Source organism: Rhagoletis zephyria, unplaced genomic scaffold (assembly GCF_001687245.7).
Source record: "Rhagoletis zephyria isolate East Lansing unplaced genomic scaffold, Rhagoletis_zephyria_1.1 Rzeph_scaffold_00420, whole genome shotgun sequence".
Classification (NCBI taxonomy): Eukaryota; Metazoa; Arthropoda; class Insecta; order Diptera; family Tephritidae; genus Rhagoletis; species Rhagoletis zephyria.
Window position 1 is genome coordinate 181691 of NW_016157504.1, and position 6004 is coordinate 187694.

The 6004-nt window shown below is 33.4% G+C and overlaps 1 protein-coding gene across 1 annotated transcript in view; it reads right to left on the reverse strand.

The window, feature by feature from the left end:
• Positions 1-6004, reverse strand: part of LOC108359608 (1-phosphatidylinositol 4,5-bisphosphate phosphodiesterase classes I and II-like) — a 191035-nt gene that overhangs the window by 125076 nt on the left and 59955 nt on the right. The gene's annotated exons all lie outside the window — the stretch shown is intronic.

Below are 6004 nucleotides of genomic sequence, written 5' to 3' on the forward strand. Positions count from 1 at the left end.
AAAATGTACATATAATATTTACATACATACAGTGGTCGAAAAAACTTAAGTTGACCCAAATTTTGACCAGTTTTCACAATCATTGTTTTTTGTTTGTTATTTAGTTTGAGCTAGTTTTTTAATATGGTTCATTCTTTAACAAAACCTATATAAATCGTGGCTCTATCTTTAAACTTTGATGATGTTATAGATTCTTTTGCGGAACAGAAAGCTCGGAGAAAAGAATTTTATGAATAAATATATTAACAAAATTAATTTGTTATTTCATTATAAATATGTATAAACCTATGCTGTAGAAAATAAGATTTATTAGATATTCGAATAAAAAGCACAAATTATTGTTAATATTGTTGGATAACTACTTAAGTGGCTTATTAACCCTAGAGTACTAATGTTCGTCGATTCGACGACGAGGTACTACTTTCATTTTACTCATATTTTCTTTACTGCGTGGTATAACTGCCGGAGGCCGCTGTGGTGTAGCCCTCCTGGTTCAAGCAACATCGCAAAAAATGTAGAGAAAAAAAGTTTTTTCTTAACAGCGCACAGTGGTCCAATCTGCTCTAGTGGGGTAATTTAATTATTATATAAAGAACTAAGATAAATATCGGGATGAAATTTTTCACAAATTATGTTTGAATGACTAACAACTTCTGGTCCAAAAATGAGCAAGATCGAATAGAGACCACGCCTACCAACCATTTAATTAGAAAATCGTTAAATTTTTCATCAATTTCTAGTATATTTTTTAAACACTTGCGCACGGCATAAACAAAGATTATAATGCAAGTTCATATTTGTTACAAATTACTTAAATTATATTAAATTTAATAAGATAATATGAGGTACACTAGCGATCAAAAGTGAGTGCATGGTGATTTTTGTTAAATATTTACAATGTCTTTTGTTAAAAGTTCTTGTTATAGATACTTTCACACCTAAAACTTTTTTAAATATTTGGATTAAAAAGTTCAAAATTTTGATGAAAATTTGTTGAATTTTTCCAAATTCTGTATACAGTTTGAAAGTTTGACTTTGATTAAAGCATGATCCGAATTTTTATAAATACATAATTAACAAAAAATTCTAAATTGAAAAACATTGTAAATATTTAACAAAAATCATCATGCCCTCACTTTTGATCGTCAGTGTATATACTCTTTGGGATGAATTAAAAATAGAAAGTCCGCTATGTCTATACTGTATTGACACCGGATCCGAATCAGTCACCTAATCTTACTAATATTGTAAATGTGAAATTTTTTTTTGTTTGGACGTTTGGGAAATCATCACGCGGAAACTACTGAAAGGATTTGCATGAAATTTTATACGCAGATAGCTTATGGACCAGATTGGTTAATAGGCTATTTTTTTAAGAGTTGCCACCTGTTAAAAAAGTTTAATTTATTTAATATGCGGGAACGACTGAACGGATTTGTATGAAAATTTGCACAAAATAGCTTATTACCTATGTATATTGTAAAATAGGCAACTTTTCTTAAGAAAACATTTTTTTTTGAATACATATATCTGTACCGTTCAATCAAAGAGACTTCAAAAGGTTTTACTTTGAATAAAAAATAACCAGTTTCTCTTGAAAATGTTTATATTTTTATTAAGTTTCTATTAAAACGGCATCTTTGACTATATCTATGGCTAGTTAAACGTTAAAATATTGTTTGGAATCCCATGAAATGTTGCTTTAAAGGGAAAAGGGCCTATACCGGCTTAGGCTACTTTAATTGAACGGCACAGATATGCAAATAAAAAAAATCGTTTCGTTATTTATAAGAAAAAATATCAGAAAACAGCCGTTTGTTTTTATCAAAAAAAGTATCAAAAAAATTTCTTTTCGTTGATCATCAAAAAAATATATCTTTTCATTTGAGACAACATCTTGTGTGTTGTGAATTTGACAACTAGTGTATGAAACCGTTCAGAAGACGCGTTACGATCACGGATTTTTTTTTAGCAACGGTTGCGCTCAACTGCTGCGCCTTCTGAACCTACCCATTGTAGTTCTCAAGAAATATCACGAGATATATTTTTCATTATGCACAACTGCTTTTTCATTTACGATACCTTGCGCATGCGTTTAGAATAATACGTAAGTTGGCAAATCGTAAAATTTCTAGCCTTCTTAGAAACAGAGGATACTGGCTTTACAAAGTGTCGAATCCCACACTTTTGTCTAATGACAATATTTTTTACAACAGTTTCTTTGCACTCCTGAAAAGTGCCGATTTTCACATTCGATAGTTTGACATGGTAGCGACGAGATGTACGAGCATTTTTTCTTAAGAGCTGCATACTGATTTAAGAATTTTTTTATAAAAGCAAATTTATTTTCCTTTACAAATAAAAAAATTTCGGAATATCAACATATGTACATACATACGCAGCCATATAACGAATTTTTATTTGAAAACTTTTTTTTTTGATAACACTGTGCGACAGCTCAAATCGGTATTTAGTAAAACCAAAGGCAAGTGATAGTTTTTGAATTTCATTGAGTTTTTTTTAAATAAATACTAAAATTAGTCGCGATGCGTTATATACATACATAAGTATGTACATACATATGTATCTGGACTCACAAATCGGATTTTACGATTATAGTTGTCTGCATAACCTATTGGCGAAATAAAAACTTTATCCGATTTTTTTAAATCGAAACTATATTTTTACATACATATATACATATATATATTTAATATGAAGTTAGAATTTTCACATCAATTTGCGCAATCTTCAAACCCATGGTTTCAATTGTTCGCATTTCGTCAGGGTTTTCCCCACAACTTGGTTTTGTTGCAGTGAAGCGACAGAGCAAGTGACGTGAAAAAAATATATGCGGACACTTACATATGTATCTATGCACATACATATCTATGCACATATGTACATATCTATGCACATACAGAAAATAAATGTATGAGTGCCGCAGCTAGCCGCAGAATTTTTTTGAGGATTTTATAAGTATATACAGTATATTTTGCTTAGCTGCACATCCTTCTTTGCACGAAAAACTTGTGCACCTAACCGAAAAAGGCACTTAAGCGAATTTTCTTTACTACTTCAATGAGGAAGGTATCCGAATCCCTATGAAACCCAATAATGGAGAAGCACTTATCACGTAGAAAATAATGCAAGCGAAATTTTTTTCGAATGGTATCTAAATGGTACATAAATTGATAGCCATTTTCGTTGTTCTGCGATATGAGCAAAATAAATAAATGCTTGTAAAATTAGGTAATTGTAGGGCCAGTGCAGGTAAACGTAATACTTTCTTTGATAATTGATACTAGTTGGACAATTTTTAAGGCAGGTATCGCCAATGGGCAGGTATGTTGAATGCATCTATCGGAGCACTTTCCTTATAAATGTTAAAAATAATGTCTCAGATGCGCATTTTGGGGTAGGTATCTTAAATGTGCACTTAAGCATAAAGGCAGCAAAGCAAAATATACTGTACATCAATTGAGAGAATAAGTATAGTAAGTGATCTATATTTCGCCATGTAAGAAAGATTTCGTCTACAAAAAAAAAAATCATAATAGTTTGGTACTCACCAAAAAGATTAAAACTTTATCAGCCCCAAAAAATATGTGCGTCCACTTCGGTAATAATTTTCACATTTCCTGAATTTTCTTACTTAAAACAATGACGGAGAAAGAAATGAAGTTAAAACAAAGTTTCTTTAAACAGGTTTTGAGCGTTAACAATACTCAGTTTTCGATGCACGCACAATTTCATTTTTCACTTATTGCTTACTATGACTTTTGGATACCGTTATGTTTATATGTAGCCAAATTTTTTCAAAGTTTTATTTACTCTTAAGTAGAAAATTTCTTGCATATTTGATAGAAAAATGACAAACAAAAAATTTAATTAAATTACCCTAGCTTTGCACATTGGACCACTGTTAAGGCCTCCACCCCAAACGCAAAATAATGCAATGTGTGTACCACCCTAATGTTCATTTATGCACATACGTACGTACACATGTACGTATACATTTGCATGTACCCTGTGGGGACCCAGTACTGGTTCGCGATAAATCTCTTTTGCAAGCAAGCAACTGGCGAATTTAACATGGCGATGTCCTAGGAAGTGTCAATTGCCCCCCGCTGTATCCCTTTTTCGATAGTTCCGAACTAGTCCTAAATTCTATAGTTTCGAACCAGTTCTAAAATCGACAGACGGAAGAAAAAAGTATCATGATTTTTCAATCTTTTTGGTTCTTCCGTGTGTGTGATTTTAAGTTATTTTGGAAGAAATGTGTTTTCAAGTTGAAATTAAATTTGTTTGAATGATTGTAAGAAATGTACGTTTACATACCTTTTGCTGTAGCTGAGTTTGCAGAGGTGCTCGCTGTTATTTCTTAGATTCCAGACTGTCCCAAGATGTTGAAATGTTAACACAAATTTTAGTTTTGTATTACCAAGCTATGAAAAAGCATCTGCGAAGCACAGAATAGAAGCGTATTTGAACGAAAAAGCCGTCGAACACATATCTATGCAAAGTAAACAAGCCCCCCGCTGCATCCCTTATTCGATAGTTCCGAAGTAGTTCTAAATTCGACAAATAAGATCTAGTTCGTTCTGCATCCCTTTTTCTATAGTTCCGAACCATTTCTAAATTCGTCACTTTAGATATAGATTTCTAGTTAAAAAAAAACTGAAAAAATTAGTTTTTTAAAAGTACCACTTTTCGACGATTTTGGACTGGTGGGGATCTAGTTCCTATCGGACTAGCTCCTTTTTGGCGATAAAGGCCTAGTACGGAACTAGAAATTTGATTCACTAGTCCGCGGTTTTCCTGCAGGGTATTAATAACCCACAATGTTGGCCGTTAGTAATACTTCCCGCCAAATTATCTTTGCAGCGGTCGCCCCTCGGCAGGCAATGTCAAACCTCCGAGTGTATTTCTGCCATTAAAAACAGCTTTTCATAAAAATACAATCGCCGTACGAAGTCGGCGTAAAACTGTAGGTCCCTCCCCTTTGTGTGACAACATCAAGGCGCGCGCCACAAATCAAAGGAGAAGCTCGGCCAAAAAAAACATATGTGTAGGGGCCAATCTTTTATTATGACTGGGGTCAAATTTTATATACGGTTAGTTCTTTATATTCTGTTGTTGAGAGAAGGCATTTTGTTTTGTTTGAACTATCGGAGTATGATTTGTTTTGCATTAACTGCTCGCCGAAACGAAGTTGACACTTGTGCCTCATGCAGGGTAGCCAACTGATTTTTAATAATTCACCGATTTCGACAAAGAAACTCCCCGCCTATATATATCTCCTTATTTACAAACAAAGAAAGTTATGTCTTTTGATACATTGATGGTCTTTCTGTTTATTTTGTTAGTATGGATGTATGTATTCATAAACCAAATCAAACGTTTACAAAGTTAGTTAACAAATAAAGAATACAAAATGTACATATAATATTTACATACATACAGTGGTCGAAAAAACTTAAGTTGACCCAAATTTTCACCAGTTTTCACAATCATTATTTTTTGTTTGTTATTTAGTTTGAGGAATTTTTTTAATATGGTTCATTCTTTAACAAAACCTATATAAATCCACACTTCAAACTTTATGAATTCTCTTCTTCTTCTTTTTTGGCTCTGTAACCACCTGGCCGAGTCCAAAACAGCACGTCAGTCATTTCTCTTCTGTGCTAACTGACGCCAATTGGAAATGCCAAGTGAAGCCAAGTCCTTCTCGACCTTGTCTTTCCAACGCAAAGGAGGCCTTGTTGAATATTTTCAGAGCAGAAGCGTTTCTGTCCATTCAAACGACATGGCCAAGCCAGCGGAGCCGCAGAATTTTAATTCGCTGCACTATGTCTATAACGTTGTAAAGCTCATACAGCTCATCGTTAAATCTTCTGCGATATTCGCCATCACCAACGCGTAAAGGTCCGTAAATCTTTCGCAGAATCTTTCTCTCGAAAACTCCAAGAGCCGCCTCATCAGATGCTTTCATTGTCCATGC